General features: G+C 37.3%; 1 long non-coding RNA gene across 2 annotated transcripts in view; it reads right to left on the reverse strand.

Moving 5' to 3' along the window:
- Positions 1-20,295, reverse strand: part of LOC116150587 (uncharacterized) — a 132,145-nt gene that overhangs the window by 17,027 nt on the left and 94,823 nt on the right. Inside the window, exon 3 of one of the 2 annotated variants that reach the window (XR_010378267.1) lies at positions 15,074-16,061. The exons of the other annotated variant lie outside the window; for it this stretch is intronic. This is a non-coding gene — a long non-coding RNA (uncharacterized LOC116150587). Of the gene's footprint in view, positions 1-15,073; positions 16,062-20,295 lie in introns of those variants that run through there. 2 annotated transcript variants of the gene reach the window in all.

Raw genomic sequence — 20,295 nt, forward strand, 5'->3', positions numbered from 1 at the left:
TTTTTTAATTTAATTGATGAGAACAACTGAAATCCTAGCTGGACTCATCATCATTGATTAGTCATTTATTCTAATAGAGTGGACCTCCTGGTTTCCAGTCTTGTGCTAAAATATCCCATCCCCTCTTGTTTTGTATTATTCTCAGTCATATGTGAATGGGAAATACCTCTAAATTTAAAACTAGTCATAGTCATTATGATCTTCAAGTTCTTTTAATCAAAACAAAGAGGATTAATTTCTCTCTCTTTTTTTTTTTTGGCAATTGGGTACAGAGTTACAATTGGTCTCTTGCTGAAAAAACAACCTAATGCTGGATCAGGTCAAAATACTACTTCTGACTGGTCAAAGGCGACTGAAAAACTTCCAGAAAGAACAAGTACAATTCATCTTCAAATGACAGAAGTTCACAAAGTTCATATGAGAACATAACCTGAAATTTCATGAATAGAAACATACATTATTAGCAAACTCATTTTATAAAAAGCAATTATCAAACCTCCATGCTATGGAGCTCACTTTACTGTATCATCTAATTCTAGTAAAACCAATGAAATGCAGAGAGAGAAACAAAGAGAAACAGAGACAGAGTGACAGAGACAGAAAGAGATGCTCATTATAGTCACATCTCTTTTAAAAAGAAAGTTACATTTTCTGGAACTGTTCCATAGTGAATATTTGTTAAGTTTTCTCTAAAGACTTCTTGGCAGATGCAAGAGACAGAAAATGACATTACTGTAAGAAGTTATCCACTTCAGAGACCCCAGTTGTTGGTTACTGGTTTGGAGGCCTCTGCTCTTAGATCATGGCAGTGAGCTAAGCTTAAATAAAGACTTCCATTTTTAAAAGCTTGCTTAGGCTTGGAAAAGATAAGATTGTGCAGATAAAGCCATCTATCTTAATCACTATCTTCTGGTCATTTCCAGCCTGTTGACAATGTGCAGATTCTATTTTGTGTGAGGAGTGGGAAACAACTGCTACCTTACCCCTGCCCCACCCCTCACTCTTTTAACATAAATTCTCAGATCTGTGGGAACTGAAGAGAACTTTCTTACTTTACTTATACAGACAAGAAGGATGGAGCTTTCCGATCTATTTTTATATTATTATTGGGAATATATATCTTTCCTTATTTTAACTGATAAGAATAAGGTAAAAACATGCATATAAGTTAATTAAGAAACTAATAGGACTACATGTTCTTATTAAAAAGAGAGCAAAAATTATACTAACTGCACACACTAAGTCTTAGGCAACACGATCTGGTTTTTGAGTAAGTTTAGTTGTTAAAAAAAAAAGTATACCTGATAAAAGTTTTCAAATTATTTAAAAAACTAATCTAAATATGGTTTAATCTTTTTATAGTAAAAACACTGAAACATCAGAGCAGAGTTGTCAGCTCAGCAAAACATGGTTCCTTTCTCCAAATACATGCAACACTACATACCATCCCAAAATAAATGTTCTCATATTTTCAAAAATAAGCCCAATTTTTCAAGTGAGCTTTCATTCTTGCATATTCCAAATGTGTGACTGAATCTCCAATTATTCATACAATGTGAACATAGTTTTACCCCTATGCTATTCCTATGTTATAACCCCCTAAATTGCCATTTTATGACTTCCGAAATGAGTTAAATCCAGAGACTAGCACTGTAAGTTGAAAGGTTGCCTTAGAAGTTGTGTGTATTCTGCCCTTCTTGACCAATAAGCAAAAGATTGTGTGTGCTGCATAAATTAGCCGCTGGAGGGAGGAACTGATCAGTAACACAGTACAGAAGGTGTAACAGTCTTCACAGCCTGAAGGAACCCCTGAGGTTGTATCTTCAACACCTGTTTGCATGCCTTAGCACTGGAGCTACTGTTAACATTGAGACACCAAGCTGGGATACATACAATGACTAAAATAACGCACCACTGCTTCTCGCTACTGTCAAATTCCACGAGGCTTTCTTTCCCCTGAATTCTGCCATCACCTCCTTCCACTAAGAACAGCAATTGAATAAAATGAAATATAAGCAGATGGTATCAAATCCGGAAAGCACCATTTCGATAAAGGTCTCTAAAACAACAGGATGCCTATTGGATACTTTGAAACAACATGTGGAGAGTGGTCATGCCTAGACTTACAAAGGGTATATCCATTCATAAACCCATGGATTCTTGCTCACCTCAGGGGAGACACAGAATTCCCCTAAATTCTCAATTGCCCTAACACTTTGGAATAAAAAGTAAAAGTAGATACAACATCTCTCTCAAGCGTTCTTCAGGGCCCTTCCTCTGAGGAAAGAACCTTCTTCTTCCCAGTAGAAATCTAAACTCTATACACCCAGCCTCTGTAATCCTGACAGTGCTTGGGGCAGCCTGGAGGCAAAGAGGGAAGAGAGTTCACAACTCACATAGGATGACAAGAGTCTAGATAAAATATGTGTCCACACATATGCCCTGATTTGAAGAACACTTCAGGAAGTATCATCCTTTCTCTTTGAAAGCACTGAATTGCCAGCATTCTAAATTCACTCCTTTCATTTTAATGCCAGAACTTTTTGACATTCAGGAGTTCCTTACTCAAAGGCAGTTACCCTCAGGCAGGGTAAAAACCCCTCTGCAGGTAACACTTAAGTGAGGGTCAGTTGACCCTTGGCTGAAAAGAAGTTGAAGAAGAAGACAGTCAGTTGCTGGTTACTTACCAGCAGAGAGAGAGCAAATGGCGAAAGCACGAGTTTTATAAAAATACACTTTGTCTAGCATCTAATTTTTCCCAGGGCTGATATTCTGCTCAAAATATCTGCTTTTGGTGGCTCCTCTAGGAGTAAATAGCTATGATTTGTGCCTCTCAAAATAAATACAAAGGCTGTGGGAAATATCTCACATCCTCTCTAATTCACAGGCACAGGATATACTTTGTGTTTGGAAAACCTATATTCTGATTTCTACCACTGAGATTTCTACTAATGTGGTACTCAAGAATATCACATGACTGAGATGTTTTATTATATAAGGGAAGTGAGAACCAAAAAGCAAGGGAGACGTTAGTGACAGATCTGGATCTCTTGATTCCTACTGTATAGTTCTTGTTTCCATTTTATCAAGAAATATTTCCTAAATACTCATATTTTCATTCATTGGTAAACTTTTGTTCTCCAGAATTAATATTTTACAAGACATCGCCTAGTTGCGTGCATTCTTGTTAGTTAACTTGTCTGTCTTCTACAAATGTGGGAAGTGATAGGAGGAGGTCAAACCTGGAGAAATGCACATGATAGGAGCCATTGAGACGTCACTGGAGACTCCTTGTCTCCAAGGCTCCAGGTCTTCTGGGTGTGCTGCTGTCCTAAAGTCTTACCCTCTAGGAAAAGCCCGACATTTATTGAGCCAATTTCAAAGAGATAATCTACCAGACCTAAGCAGGGTACCTCAAAGTGAGAACAACCACTGGTGAAGCAAGCACTGTTAATATAAAGAACAACAACTGCTCTCACCTGATCGGAGTATACATTTCTTTAGCTATTAGCACCTTTGTACCAAATTACCTTTGCTATCTTACTGTTCTCTTTGGGAAGTGGGTGTCATTGAACAAGTTTCTCTCATCTCATAAAACTCCTAAATTTGATCTCAACATATAACTTCTTTCATCTAATCTAAGTAAGGAAAAAATATATATCAAAACTCCCGAATTCAGTGAGTAGGTCTTGTCCACTTTAGATTAAAATATTTCTACTCTGTTTCAAACAGACTGAACCAGTTTCTTTCTGTGCCTTTGGTGGCAGATAAATCCTGGACTATATTCTTTTGGTTAAGAATGAAGGCCATAAATATTGGTGTACTATGTGTTAAATATCTGAAACTTTTAAACAGGAGTCTCTTCAGATTAAGGAAAAATGCTGAACACTTCAAGGTTTAAAGTGTTTTGTAGATTCTTACTGAAAGAGAAACCAGAAAACAAGAAATAGGTATTGAACTAGACTGAGGGGATAAACATTTCTTCAAATAATGTAAAACAGTATTTATCAAATTATTTTCACTCTGGCTGTGCGATGCTAAATTTGCAATGTTTGAAATTGTGGGTTCCTACTTACAAAAGCAACCCCCCACCCTTGGTTCTCACTTCTGTTTATATTTGGCAAATGGTGTCTTCCTGCTTTTAGGAAAGGAAGGCTTAAGGAGGCTTATGACCACCTACACATCAAATAGTTGCTACAGACATCTTCCTTCTTAAATACAAGTTAGATATGTACGTAATAATTATAAAGTTGAACTAAAGTGGTCAGAACAAAGTACAGGAGACCAATTCTATCAACTCTTAGCTATTAGAAAGCTCTCTTGAAGTATTCATGAAATGAGAACTACAGCTGAATTCCCACTTCCTTCACATAAAACCATCTTGGCTATAAAAACTTGGCTTACCTCCAGGAGAGGATGTTTAGTGGACCAACCCCAGAAACACATAGTGAACAAGCCCTGAACTTCATTCCCAAGGATTCTGGAAAGCCAGAGAGCATGCAAATGAGACTTCCTAAAGCTTAAAATGATTTTAGCTGTTTAAAAATATCTAGATAGATTCATATAAGCATTTAAATCATAATTATATATATATATATTATAAAATAGATAAACAACAAGTTTCTAGTGTATAGCACAGGGAACTATATTCAATATCTTGCAGTAACCTATAATGAGGAAGAATATGAAAAGGAATATATGTGTGTATGTGTATGACTGGAACATTATGCTGTACACCAGAAATTGATGCAACATTTTAAACTGATTATACGTCAATAAAAAAAACTATATATACATATAGGCATTATATGGGAGTAATTTCTTATAAAGCTTGACAACTCTGCTTAAAATATGCTGAAGCCTTTCATCTTTAACCTTTTAATCTTTTGTCCTCTGGTTCAATTCACTTTTTAAATATCTCTCAACTTACAGATGGTTTCTGAAGTGAAAATCCAAGACCTAACACCTACTTACTTGGGTCTACTTGGCTTTTCATGGACAAGTGTCCTATAAGAAGGAAGACAAATGAAATGAGACACTGTTAAGAACCAATAAACCAACTAAGTCTAAGAAGACGGTCACCACCAGACTGTCACCTTTCCTTCAGACAGTAAGATGGCCATCATTCAAATCCTGCACCCAGATGTTTTTAAAAATTAAAGCAGGAACTGCAAACGTGGCCATAAATCCCAACAGACAAGCAGAGGTCTGAGAAAACCTAAATAAATCAAACATAAGTTGAAGAAGCTCTGAGGGTAAGAGAGAAGTTAATTCCAGGAAAGTCAATAGCAAAATTTAAAATCTCTTTATTCTCAATCAAAGAATTCATCCTATATCAATTTAATGAATTCTAGTACCTACTGTTATTTGGATTTAGCCTTAAGAAGAAAAACTATCATGGATCCAAAAAGGTGTTTTTCTCATTAATCTCATAGCAGAACATCAAACACAGCAATCTAAAATGGACCAGCTCCAATCCATCTGGAGCAATCAGACTGTGGTTTCCAAAATCAGAAATGAAAACTGTATCAAAAAATAGTCATCTCACAGGAGGAAGGAAGCCTCCATGCCCCTCCCTTCCACCCACTACCTCATCCCGTTACTTCAAATAATCCCCAAATCTGGGAAACATCAGTAGAGTTGCTCCAGCTGACCCCCACCACTGTCCACAGTAGGTGAAGGTAGTCTCTGCAGTGGCAAATGTCAAGGTTGAGCATAAAGTGTAACGTTCATTTCAATCACAGAGATACTGTATATGAAATAAAGAGGCCATTGATAGAGAAACGCATAAATGTCTGACAAGCAGAGAACAACATCCTGGGTGAGGAAGTGATAAATAATAAAGCATTCTGACCACACCTGCTACTCGTTAAGAGACAGAAGCCTCTTAGACACCATTAATACTTTCAGCATCTGCCAGAGGAAATAGAGGGCTTTATAAAGGACAAGATGTTTTTTCAAAGGTGGTGTTAGGACCGAGCAGATGTGTGTCTATTCGCTGATTACACTACAGTGAGATTTAGTGAATAAAGGTTTAATAATTAAAGCTGAGGCATAAACAACATAGATCAAACACAACTTATCTAAGGAAGTGAAGAGATTCAATTCAACTCAGAAAGACTTGGTTCCAGTACCCACTCTGCAGCTAACACTGTAATTAAAAGTTATTTCTTAACTATTGGGACATCCTTTAGAATTCTATAAAATGAGACTTCTTAAAGATAGTTTTCAGATATTTGGATTAAGAGGGAAATGAATAGTATAAACAGAAGCCAGTCCTTTCTTCATAAGATGAGAAGTAAGCTGCCTTAAGTGGCCCGAAGTGGCCTCTGGTGCTTTTGCAAGGCCCCCTGTCATGGGGGACGAAAGCAACAGTGTGCAGACAAGCCCTTGCATTTTCTCAACCCAGGAATGAACTCACAGTGCTTAGGAATGGGGGTAAGGGAACCAGTAGAACTACAGACCTCTGGAAACACTGAAAGTCGTACTTTTTCTATTCCCACCTCTCTCTTCCTGCCCAGAATCACTGGGACCCAAAACAAAGCAAGCTGTACTAGGAGAGATCCACAAGGCTGGAGTTCTTCCATCCCAGGAGGCCTGCACCTACAGAGGTTGCCTCTACCCCCGGCTTGAGTGTGAAAAGGAAAAGGAAATTTGGCAGGCAAGTTAATTTCTCTATTAGAAAAGCATTTGGTTTGAGTCCTCAGAGCCTGAGTTTCTGGGAGAAAAGCAGCAGGAGCTTTAATTCTTTAGCACCACTGAGGGATTATTTAAGCTATGACTGCTGGGCTGCTATGTGTCCCTGGATCCATTTTTAGTGGCTTTGCAGTGCGACTGACTTCTTTCCCAGAGTCTGCTTGGACATTAAGGGAAAGTGATTTGATAACTCTTGAAATTTTGATTAAGATCAAGGGTCCTCTCAGGGGACTTAGCCCACTCTCAGCAATCTGATTTTTTTTTTTCCTATCTCAATAGCTAAACTTGAGGTCTAACTCTTGAATACAGCTTTTGCTATTTCAAGTTGCAACCACAAGATAGCAGAGTAACTTAATTTGAGCTCCATCCGGTGAGGTAATGGATTCCAAAACTGATAAGAGTAAATCAGGAAACGTGAGAAATATGATTATGATGTGGTACAGGACAATATAAAACAAAAATTAAATTAATGTAACTATTTTAAAAATATTTTCAAGAATTTAATGCAGAAATACATTATTTTTAATAGTCGATCATAAAGGAATATTACAGAGAAGTTTATAAGTTATACAACAAACTGAGTACTTATTAATATAATGATGGCCATTAATATTAAAATTCCATTTTCAAGTCATTACAGATTAAAATGATACATATGAATATATGTAAATATGTGTTTCTAAGTGATTCCCAGCCCTTACTATTTTGAATGTGTCTCCATAAAATTCATATATTAATTGTAGAATGAACATAGAAAAGGAAAAGAATGTTGTATTAGGGTTTTTTTTTTTTAAATTAACTACTGAAGTAATAAAATATTCTCTAAGAATATTTAAATAGACTAAAATGTCTCATCTTAATAGTCATGGGTGATTCTTCACAGAGCTAAACTATAAACATGTCTCAAAAATCCTCGCCAGTCCCTGGAGATTTCGCAGAGCTTCCTTCACATCTCCTCCAAGAGCAGAGCCTGAGAAAACAGATGGGTGTCCCTCTGTGGCCCCGAGGCCAGCAGTCCCAGCCTCTGGGACTAGCCAAGGGGAGGGGTTTCAGGGCCAAGGGCCCTTCTCAAAAAACATTCCGCTTCCTTTTCCCGGGAATCCAGATTGAGACTGTAATTCATACATCATCGAGGATGTTGCCTCTCAACAAATTACTAGATGTCACACCAGATTCAGTCTAAAAAAAGACAAGGAAAAGATAAACAGATTTGGGAGAGTAAGCAAACCACTTAGAGGATAACGTTTGTTAGCAGGAGAAGTCAAATAACGTCATAAGATATAGTGGTGCTATGTGCCGTAATTATGGACTGAAGTAAAATAAGTATAAAATCAAGCAACTTGAACTTGGCCCTGAAAGAGAAAGTACTAAATGTTAAGTATGCTTATAAGAATGAATAGTTAGTACCACACTGGGGGCAGAAGGATAAAAAATGCACAACTGGTGGGAAATGATGCAAAATGTTTTCTCAGCCTAAGGAATTTTGAGAAGTATTTATGAGAATGAGTAAATCTCAACACCCATATTGGGAACAGAGTAGGAACTCAGTAAATCACTGCTGGAAAGGCTGTACCCATCTTCATTCTTTATTTCTGTCTCTGAAAAGACTTGATTTCATAAAAATGAAACGAGAAGAGTTTGGGGCTACATGACTTCCACACAACAGAACTGGAGGTGGGAGTGAGGTGTCATAGGATCTTATTCTGTTTTCATCAAAAATGTCCCCAAGTTATCACTATTTTTAAATACACTATTCTTCAGATATACATTCACACGACTGTCCTCAACTTCCAACTCGTAACTAGAAAAGATTAGCAGTTATTATGGTTATTCTAGTAAATATTACAATAACTGTCTTCCTTCAAAACTTCCTTTCCTATATATCCTAAAGCAGGAGAGATGAAATTAGTTTCCTTTAAGCATAAATCTTTTCCTTCAAAGCCTAGGGGGACAAAATGGCAAATCACTGAAAAGACGTTAGGCCTGCTTGTCCTTGCATCCTGTCCCAAAGCAGACTTTGGAAAAATATTTATATTTTCACTTAAAAGCTGATGAACCTCAAATTATATCTCCATCTCAAACAGCTCTCTTGACACCCATATTTCTGGATTCAGCTGCCTCATGGACACTTTAGTCTGGATGGTCTAGAAACCCCCTAAATTCAGCAAGTCCAAAACTTCAAGGAACAAATGAATTCATACCCTTTCTTGCCAAAGCATTTCCTCTTTAGAATACCTTTCCTTCATTAATTCCATTACCATCCATTCACCAATCATTTTTTTGGAGTCTTTCTCATCATCCTCTCTGCCACTACCTTAATTTATGGCTTCATCTCTCTTGCCTACAATATTGCAACAACTTTTTGAACCACGCTGCTGCCTCTGATATTGAATCCTTCTATTCTCCTACCAAAGAGAAATTTCTGAAAAGCAAATCTAAAAAAGTTACTCCCCTACTTAAAACTCTTAGTGGCTTCCCTCCAGTAGAAAGCTGAAACTTCTCAGGATGACATAGGACATGCTTCTCTGCTATAAGGAAGGTCCTCCATGTATGCTTGAATTTAAGGCTTCATGGATACATTTTTCTTTTGCACTCCCCTAACTTCTTTATGTACTAATCCCCTCGTGTTCTAGACACGCGGAAATACTTGTAGTTATCCAGCACCATGCCATTCACACCTCTAGGCCACTGCCCAAGCTCTTCATGCTCCTTGGGTGCTCTACCACCTTCTGACTTCTGAGCAAACTCCTTCTTCAAGCTCTTTAACATCTAGATCTCTCAAGATATCTTGCTCTGCCAAATTCTCCTTAAATCACCCACTCAAATTTGATTACTCCTTCCTTTGTGCCAGACTGTACCTGGAACATAATTCTAACACTACACACATGACACTTTAAACTAATTTTCAGAATGTCTTTCCTACTCGATTTTGAAATCCTTATAACAGAGAAGCATGTCCTTTTTTCCCTTGTGTTCACAAAGACTTGGAGACTGTTTGGTATGAAAGAAGTACTACAAATTAAATTTAAAATAGCTAAGAACTGAATTAAAGTTATATAAATTCTGTGATTTGTAAGTCATCATTCTAGGTATTGTGGGGTTACAAATACAAATAAAACAATGTTCTACACTTGAGCTCATGGAGGTCACATGACGTGCATGTAAATAAAAATATAGCAAGACAGAAAGCCATATTGCTGTGAGAAATTAAGAAAGAAGGGATTTTTTTTTTCTAACCAAAAGGACTAGAAAGTTTTCATGGGAAAAGAGGAAATGGATGTAAGCATTGAGAGACTCATGAAGCCAAAACCCAAACTGAAGTGCCTGACATTTAACTGGAATGAATCAGAAGCCCTCGACGTTTTGCAAGCATGAAAATTAATGTTCAGAGCAAGATTTCAGAATGATTTATTCAATAGCAGTATAGAGGATAAATGGAATAAATGAAGGATAACTGCAGAGAGGCCATGTAGAGAATTATTATAATATTCCAGACAAACCATTCTGAGAGACTTTAGACTTAAATTTCAGAAATGGAACTGCAGTTGGGAACGCAAAGAGGTGGGAATAAACCTGGCATATTTGTAAGACAGGATCAATGAAACTTAGTAAATGATTTCATACAGGGCCAAATAAAAGTATCCTCACCCACGAGGAATTAAAAGTTTTAAATCTAAAGGATTGATAGGCTGGTGGTACCATTATCAGAAACAGGGTATACATCAAGAACAAGTGTGAAAAGGAAGATTCCTTCTGTTTTTGTCACATACTTGGAGACAGTGGTACATCCAAGTAGGGATGTTCAGTACAAAACTGGAAAGTTGTCTAAAAAAGCTGAGGGGAATTGTGACTGAAAGTTAAGATTTTGGTCATTCATCTAAAGAAGATATTGAAAGACAGAAGAATGAGCATTAATGCCAAGAGATAAAACATAGGAAAAGAAGAGGCTTGAGAAAGAAACGCAGGAACAACTTACATATAGGAAACTGGAGGAAGAAAAGAACCCAAAAAGAGAGCAGAAACAACAGAACAATCATGAGACCATGATCACTGAAACCAAGGAAAAGCAAAGTGTAAATACAAAGTTATTGACAAGATCTAATGACACTGAGGTATTGAAGCTGTGCTGTCCGCGAGAGCGGCCACCAGCTCATGTGCCTATTTAAATTTAACTAATTAAAGTTAAAAATGTAGTTCCTCAGTTGTATTAGTCACATTTCAAGTGCTTAACACCACATGTGGCAAGTGGCTTCCACAAAAAATGGTGCAGATGTAGAATTAATCTCTCATGACAGAAAATTCTTTTAGTGTTGGATTGAGGGATTTAAAGAATGGGAGAAAAGTGAACAAAAAGGTGGCCTTTCAAGGCATTTAACGACATTGGTTTTACAATTAAGTCAGAGTTAATTCCTCCTTGTTCCACTTACTACCTGTGTGTCCATCCATAAATTAATCTTTCTACCCAATTTCTAGCACTTATCCTGTAGAGTTCTTTTCTAAGTTATTAAATGGTGACATATGATATTTTTACCATAATTCCTGGACCACTGTTCATCCTCAATTAAGGGGAAATAGTCGTAGCACCAGCAGTAGAGTGCAGAGGGATGATGCTGCAGTGCTGATGATTAAGAAGAAAACAGGTGGTCAATGTGTGGATGCAGCAGGTCTGGACCAGACCTTCATGAGACAGAAAAATAGGCAGGTGGATGATGCAAGTAATAGTCTGGGGAGGAGTTCTTTTTAAATTAGGTATCTTGAGGAGGCATGAGCATAACGGATGACAGAGAATACATGAAGAGGGAACAGATAAGAACAAAGCTGGAAGGATGGATAAGTGTCAATGTGTACTTTCTAATTGTAGAAGGTATGGTTGTGTCATCTGTCAAAGATAATACCACATATGCGTGCAGTGATTAGCTAGAAAAGCTTTTCACTGAGAAAGGTCAGAAGGAAATCAAACTGGGACCAAGAGATGTCTCCCACTGTCTCTGAAATCACACTATTATTAGGGCAGGGATTGATTCATTTCTAAAATCCAAGTCTGACTTCATTGATAGTTGCTGCTTCAAGTCCCATGTTGAAAAACATTCTGAGGCTGTATTTGAACTCATTGGGAAAGAGTGCGTGAATAAAGAGCACTTCCACATAGACACAGAAGTCAACTCTGCATGTGACCCTGCTTCACTTGGTTGCAGGTGATTAAATGGTCACAGCCAGAAAGAACTGATCTGGGCTTTTCTTCCCGACAATGTCTCCTGCTTCTGGGACATAGACTAAAAGGGCTTAGATTCTGCCCCTGGAGAACTGCGCTCTTCTGTTCACATCCATGTAACCGACAGGCCATGTTGTATTCCTTCCTTCGCCAAATACAGGATAAATTCTCCGGGCTCTCATTTCCCACCCTTCCTGGGCTCCAAGACTTCCAGATGACCTCAATGCAAAGTTCATCCCCACTTGCTCTCCAAGGTCCCCTGAGACAACACTGGCCCCCACCCCTGGTGGATGTTGACATTCCTTCTGCATACCATTCACAGCCACTTGAACCTTGAAAGGCAAAGAGCTGTTACTTAAACTGGTTCAGGACACAGGTCATGAAAGATTGAGGCTGAGATTAACAAAAACAAAAAGTGGTGACACAGAGACTTTAACCCAGGTCCTTTTTTGTTTTGTTTTATTTCCATGCAGGATTGAAGGTGATGACATTGAACTGATAGGAGGAAATGCATCACTAAACGTGATGACACACATTGGGAACCTAAAAAGGAAGCAGTTTATAAAGATTCTTTGTAACAGGCTCTGAACACTATTTATTTTTGTGTGAACTTGGAGTATCTACCAATCATCAGTGTATGTATTTGACATTGGTGATAAAACGATGAGCAAGATGTCACTCCTGACTTTAAGGCAATTAAAATCTTGTACATAGTAGATACACAGTGATTTCTGCTGTTTTTAAGTGAGTTGAGAATGATAATGAGGTTTCTATTCGACTATGTGTAAGAGACATTAATTTCAGTCATTACACTCTCTTTACACACACTGTGCCTAAAAACTTCTTAAAACAACAGTGGTCATGCTCATCATCAATGTGTCAGAATAACTTAGAGATGTATTTAATCAGATAAAATGAATGAATTTTTCAGATTCCCTTAATAAGTTTTAATCATAGTCCAGCATCATCCACAACTGAAGAAAAAAAAAATGGGAGAACACGGCTCACGCCCTTGTTCTCAATTAAAACCCCAGCATGGCTGCTTATGTCCTGTCCTTTCTCACTCTCCTCAACAAAAATACTCAGTTTGGGGAGAGAGGCAACTTCCTGGATTAGGTCAAGTTTTGCCAGAAATATAGTAGCCAGACATTACCACATGTTTAGTTGTTCTGTTCTCATAAGTTTTTCTTCTTTAAATTGAATCATGTATGACAGGTTTAGGAGAACTCAGAGAAGAATGGAAGATTCAGTTTGAATGATCCTGTTTGGGAGTGGAAAAAAAAACCCTGGAATTAAGCCTTTTCCCCTTTACCTGAAGGATCGCTAATGCTTAAGGTTTTATTCTCTGCAATCAAATGACTTTGAAAAATTAAATAATTGGGGAAGTGAGACAAGGAGTGTTTAAGCTAAAACAGAGGCCTCTCAGAAGTTTGTCGAGCCACACCAGAAAAACAGGGCAACGTGAACCTGAGAGAAGGCTTGCTCTGTGAATCTCAGTGCTGTGACACCGGAGCTCTGTGGCTACTGGAGCCCAAAAGAGCCTTTCATTTCTCTCTGAGGCAAATGTTTCTACGTAGATACAAGAGGTCTGTAAATCAACCAAGCCTTCCAAATCAGTGCCCCAACTCTCTCTCTGTTTATATACACTAAGCATATGCTTCCTGTGACCACTTCAAAAGAAATATAACTTTCTTAAATATTACTTAAGTGCAGCTCTATGGCTGTGAGAGAGAGAAAGTATAAATGATTTTGAATCTTTTACTACACGGGTGGAGAAAGAAGGAAGGAGTGATTGAAATGTTACGCTGACCAGTCTAGGAAATGGGCAATAACTTGTGATTAAACGCAGATGTTAACCTGAAAATTCAGTTAATCACAGATATTAAACATGCCTGGAAGCTATAAAAAAGCAGAGAGTAAACCAATGAATAACCTTTCATTGAAGTTGTGTAGTGACACACAATTCGCATTGGAAAAAAAAAATAACGGACTAAATTTAAATCACTCCAACTTTTCCATCTTGTATAAATGTTTATGTACAAATGAACAGACCATTACATGGACTAGTAACCAGGGAACGTTGGCAAACCAGATAAATCAAAATCAGAGTGGAGAGGGCCCTGAATGACAGGTGTGTAAGCAGCACTTGGAAAGAAACAAGCTGAAAAATATTCCATTTGAGTTCGCATGAACCACACGAGAAACATTACAAATAGGCTTTAAAATTGAGAATGCCTGTTGTATCTAAAGATAGAGCAACACTTTAGAAAGCAGATCACAATTTGCCATAAGTGGTGCTTGGAGATCACAACTAAGCATTTCATAGCTAATGCTCCCCAGCCTAGCACTGGGCTTGGCACATAATTGCCACTCCACAAATGTGGGTTCTGATTTACTGTTAGTAGTACTCCTCCAAATAAAATAGCTCAATGTTATAGTAATAAGAGGCCTTCAAATTGAATTCAAATAAGTAAGTGTAATTGCTACTATAATATGTATATTCATACATTTGACCAGCAGTCCCCACCCTTTGCCGTGTCCAGTAACCAATCTAACATTGTTGAAAAGCACCTATATTTCACTTTGAGCCACAATGAGTCTCTCATTCATCATTTTCAGCTGCTGATTTATCACTTTCAGCAGCTGGTCCTTCAAAGCACAGTCGTAATGCAGACAGGAGTTTGGGGACAGAAGAGGAGAACCACAGGTTACAGACCGGCTTTTTTGAAAACAAAACAAAGCTATTTCTTACCATATTTGTTTTCCAAAGCAGCTTCCGAGATGCATTTTCACAAAATGTGGGGATGTGCCACATCCATATGTCAAAGGAAAAAAAAAAAAAAACAGTCCTGAGAGCTGCAATATTGGTCAAATCACATTAGGAAGGTTGAAAGAGAATTCCAAAGTTTTGAATAGGAGACAAGCAAAATGAAAGGGTTTGGTGCTGAGGAAACCAGTGAGACTGAAAACTGAATTTCTAGTGCCATCGCTGAAATTATATGCTTTTCTCCACCAGATTAAATGATTATGCAGTATTCTGGATCTATAAGGACAATGTCCTTCTAAGACAAAGGGAAAAAATTTTTGATGAATTTGGTAAAAAAAAAAAAAAAAAATCCAAACTGAGCATGCAACCCAGTATAGAAAACAAAGGAAGCAGGCCCCTTAGGAGGTTTGTAAATTGGAATAAAACGATGGAGTGGAGGGGTAAGAGCCTTGACGCGCAAGTCGTGGCCGTGCCACTTAGAGCAGGTCAGGTCAGATTCTCTTGCCATGAGGCATATTCAGCATGAAGAACTAGTCTACAGTTTCTGCGTCAGAAAGGGAGAGACGGAGAATATGAAAGTTGAGAAGATACCTCAAATTTCATACTTACGGTCCTTAATAGTAATTAAGGAAGAAAAGTCTAACGAATGAGGCTCGTAGAGATTCCATCGAATGCCATTTCTTATCTTTCTAGCATATGCAAAATCCCACATTTTGGATGGGCCAATGTTTGCAAAGTTGGTAATGTTATCATTGTGTTTCTACACATCAGTTTTTCTTATCACAGGAAAAATGCTCTACAAAACTTAGGCTGACAAAACTGCAGAAAAAAAAAAAAATCCCCAGTCATTTCCAGTGCTGAATTGAGAAAATCTGAATATCAAAGAGCAAAGAGTCATTGTCACAGCCGGAATCGTGCTATAGCTTTTGAAGTTCTGGTTTCTCATTCAGTGATACATGTCTATAAACATGGAAATACAAGTCAACTCGCTCAATTAGAGAAAAACTATTTTGACATTTTTCTTCCTTTTTATTCCCCCAAGCACACTACTGAAATAAAAAAAGAATGATACCTATCTCCCATGATCCATTTTAAGTTTAACACATAGTTGGATATATCCAGGGATGAAATAGGTTAGACACAGAGTCTGCAGTCTCTTAAGAATTTAGTGAATTCCATCTTTTGTCAACTGTGGCTTAGCCATTGAAGATCTCCAGTCCATTTGATGAGGTCAGTCACTTGGTTTATCACAGGCCTTTTCAAATAGAACCTTTTTCCTGGTTCATCAATACTCTGGCTCCATCCCAAGATAGCTCACCATGCTCCTTCACCTCCTGAGATCTCTGTGGGTTTTGATGCTTATTTTTAATCTTGAGATTTCTTTACCTGAAAACAATGATTTTGTTAGAAAGAACTGAAGCCCACTTAAGTGCATCATGGCATAAAATAAGAAGATACCAATGAAGCAGCCTGCAAATATGAGCAAACAAAAACTACAAACTCAGCAGCTCTTAGTAAACCACAAACACTTTTCATTCAGGAAAATAAACTTCATTAAAGCCAGGAAAAATTTCATTGCTTATAACTCCAGAGCCTACAAGGGTGCCTGGTTTATAATAGGTGTTCGATTAAGATTTATTGACTGACAGAGTGAATAAATGACTGAAAAATAATCTGGGATTTATAGATGGAATTAGTCAAAGGATCCTAACGCATATAACATTAGTCTGCTGTACCCAAAACTGTGGGGCAGTGAAGGTGATAGATGATTATTTGTGGTCTCATCCAAGATTGCAAACTCAGTAGAAGGTGCAAAGTGAAACTCAAAGTATTCAATTATTTCTACTTACATGTCTTCTTAAAAAACTTTTTATTTTGAAATAATTGTAGACTTATATGCAGTTGTGAGAAAAAATGCACAGAGACTCTGTGGACCTACTATTCTCCAATGGTAACATCTTGTATGGCTATAATACAATGTCACAGCCAGGAAGGTTATACTGATACAGTCTGTCAACCCTAGAAATATATGCACTTATAAAGTGTGCATTTATAAAATATGGGCTGATTTGCATATACATGTGTATTTAGTTCTATGCAATTTTATCACATATGTAGATTTGTGTGATCCACTTAGATGTCTCTTATTATTTTTAATTCTATTTTATTTCAAGGAATTCTGCCAGAGAGGAGGTGAAGTGGCCTTAAGTGGCAGGAAAATGACTGAAATCAGGAAGGCTACTCCAGAATCTGGATATGTGAGTGAACATAAAAGACAGTCTTTTACAACATACACTGAGGGAGATACAAACATGAAGAACAGGATGAGATCTGCCTAGAGCTGCGTAGATAAATAAGGAGCTAGTCAGGGACACCTAAAGGAATCAGGTAAATGACAGAATACAACAGCGTGAACACTGGAAATCCGCTTATGTGAAAAAAGGCAGGACAGAGAGGAAAAATTCCAGATGTTGGGCACCATGGGAAAATATCCAGGGAGAGATTTAGGACTATGAAAGAAGGCTATGCCATTCTTTTTCTGTAATATATATGTAAAATTTATTTCTGTTTGCCAAGGTTATCATCTTCCTTGTCTCATTAGTCCCTACTAATTTCATGCTGCATTCATTATTAAAGACCTGGTTAGCAAAACCATTGGGCATATTTAAATAGTTCAGCACAGTATTTTATAAACTATGCAAGATATGAGTTATAGTTTTTTTTAAAAGTTTTCTTTCACACACATACATAAACACGCACACCCACAAACTTGGAACGACATCTACTCTCAGGTAGAAAAATAAACACATCAGGTAAATGTCCTAAAATTACTGACAAGTCTTATTAACATCTCTTTCCTTTATTTTAATATGCTTGAGAAGTAAAGAGACAACCACAAAAAGAGTACAAAAACTGGAATAGTGGAAAAAGTGGTGTGTTTATAGAAAAACACTCTAAAATATATCTGTTCCCCACACGAAGTTTGAGTCTAAATAGTAGTGATGCCTCTTGAAATCTTAGCAAAAATAAACATTTGCCATTTTGATCCATATTATTTCTTCATGTAATTACAGATTTATCTCTAAAGGTTTGTTTATAATGTTAATCACCCCAAGTAAAACTCTGAAACCATGCCATGCCTTAGAGTTGTTGCAATGCTCAGACATTATGAATTCCTTTTGAATCTTGCTTACTTGCTATATAAGGCTTCTGACAGTTTTTCCCAGAATATCTACTGGCTTTCTGCCCACATCACCCCCCATCCTCCATGGTAACTGACCTAAAGAATTTATTAACATTTTAGTAATTTCTTCATTCTTTTCTTTTTTTTAACATTTTTTATTGATTTATAATCATTCTTTTCTTTAACCAATTTTCCTTCGTTTTTTAATAACAGCTCTATCACATCCATACTTCTGATCTCCAACCATATTTATAATTAACTATTCACATTCTTGAGGGATTAGGCATACAAATTCTTTGGAAGCCACTAAATAGTACTCTCTTTATATTTCTAACTGAGATATGAATAAAGAATTCTTATAATAAGATTTGGCACTGGATTGAGAAGAAACTAAGACAGACAAAATGACATTCCAAGCGTGGTCTCACCAAGAAAAACAAAACAAAACACATATATTGGTATCTTCTTGATAACTCTGATTTCACACACAAAGGGATTATACCTATGTATGTATAACAGCTTTTAACAGAAAAGAAAAAGGGATGAAAGTTGGCACTAAAATAAGATGCCATTCAGATAACATAGGAAAATTCAAAGTGAATCGTAAACATCTATTTTAAAAATATATTGGACAAGTGTCTTTATGATTCAAGACAACTGAACAGAGGATAAAATGGCTTAAGGTAGAGTTATTTCAGTACATTAAACACTAAAACAGCATGATTAAACATAAAAGGAAGTGAAAAAACTTTATACATTCTTTCCCGACTTTCATTAAACCCATAAAACAAAGATTAGAAAAAACTTTAAATGCTAACCACTAGCCTGGAAAAGTAATAAGAATGCTTGCTGAAACCCAGAGCAGTAAAGAGGGAAAAAGACTTTGATAAAAAGACATCAGAACTCCAGCCTCATTCTCTATGTGAGTTTAAAATCTAATTCACACCAAGCAGAAAATTTATTGTAAAAATTGGTCCAAAATCAGAAAAACTCACGGGGATCCAATGTAGGTAAGTTTAAATCTACCCCTTACAAATGTTTCCTCAGACCTGGGTATCAGTATCCATGAAATCGATTGGAGTTGAAGATGTAGCCAACTGTTAAATGCCTGTATTCTAGGCAGATATGGGGAAGCATCAGTAGGCTCAACAAGAGGGAAATTCTGCACCCAAAGGACAAAAAGTAATTTTTAAAAATCAGAAGGAAGCTTCAAATAAATAAGTTTAAAATGTTCTACGAAATAAGGAAACAAATAGGAACAATAAGGTTTCTTGTACCAACAGAAGAAGGTGAAAAAAAACTAATTTAAAAATGGCCAAAATAGAATATTTGGAAAGAGAAATACAGTTGGCCCTTGAACAAGACGGATCTGAGCTGTGCAGGTCCACTGACATGCGGATGTTTTTCGATGGTATCTGCAGTTGGCTGAACGCACTGAAGATACAGAACCCTGGATACAGAGGAAGTGGGGATAGAGGGTTGATTATAAATTATATGCAGATTTTCAACTGCTCAGAGGGTCAGCCTTACTAACCCCTGTGTTGTTCAAGTGTCAACTGTATATTTTGTGTGTCAGGGCTCCCCAGGGCCACTCCCAAGCTCAATGTTTCACTTGAAGGACTCACAGGACTCAGAAAAGCTGTTAAAATCATAGTTACAGTTTGTTATAGCAAAAGAATCAGATTAAAATCAGCAAGAGATAAGGCACAGGATGGGGCAGGGGTGAAGTCAGGAGAAACCAAACTCAAGCCTCCACGTGTCCTCTCCCAGCAGAGTCACACAGATGCTCTTAAGTATACCAACAATGATGTGGGATGACACAGGTGAAGCACTGGCACCCAGGGAAGCTCACCTGAGCTTTGGTTCAGGGTTTTTACTACCGGTAAGTCACATAGGCATGCAGCACCTGCAGGACTTTCCTTAGCTTCTTAGAGTCCAGCCCCACAAAGCAAAGACAGAGGTTTCTTATAAATCACATTCATTAGCATAAACTATCTGATTAAATTGGTACTGTGTGGCCCAAAACCTCTGCTCTTATCAGAAGGAATACTGGAAAGGGAAGGGAGGGTGGGTGGAGGTATAAACTGGGAGTTCAGGATTTGCAGATACTAACCACTATATATAAAATAGATAAACAGCAAGGTCCTACCGTATAGCACAGGGAACAATATTCAATACCTTGTAATAGCCTCTAATGAAAAAGAGTATAAAAAGAAATATATATATAACTGAACCACTATGTTATACACCAGAAATTTACCACAACACTGTAAACTGACTATATTTCAATTTAAAAAAAGAATTAAAAAATTACACAAAATAATTAAACAAAGAATACTCCAGAACTCAAAGAGCTCAACTTCCAGGAGCTGTCCAAGAGCCAGTTCTGAAAACAGGTCTTTCTTGGGATTGTGGAGGGTTTGAACAACTCGCACC

Source organism: Camelus dromedarius, chromosome 3 (genome assembly GCF_036321535.1).
Source record: "Camelus dromedarius isolate mCamDro1 chromosome 3, mCamDro1.pat, whole genome shotgun sequence".
Classification (NCBI taxonomy): Eukaryota; Metazoa; Chordata; class Mammalia; order Artiodactyla; family Camelidae; genus Camelus; species Camelus dromedarius.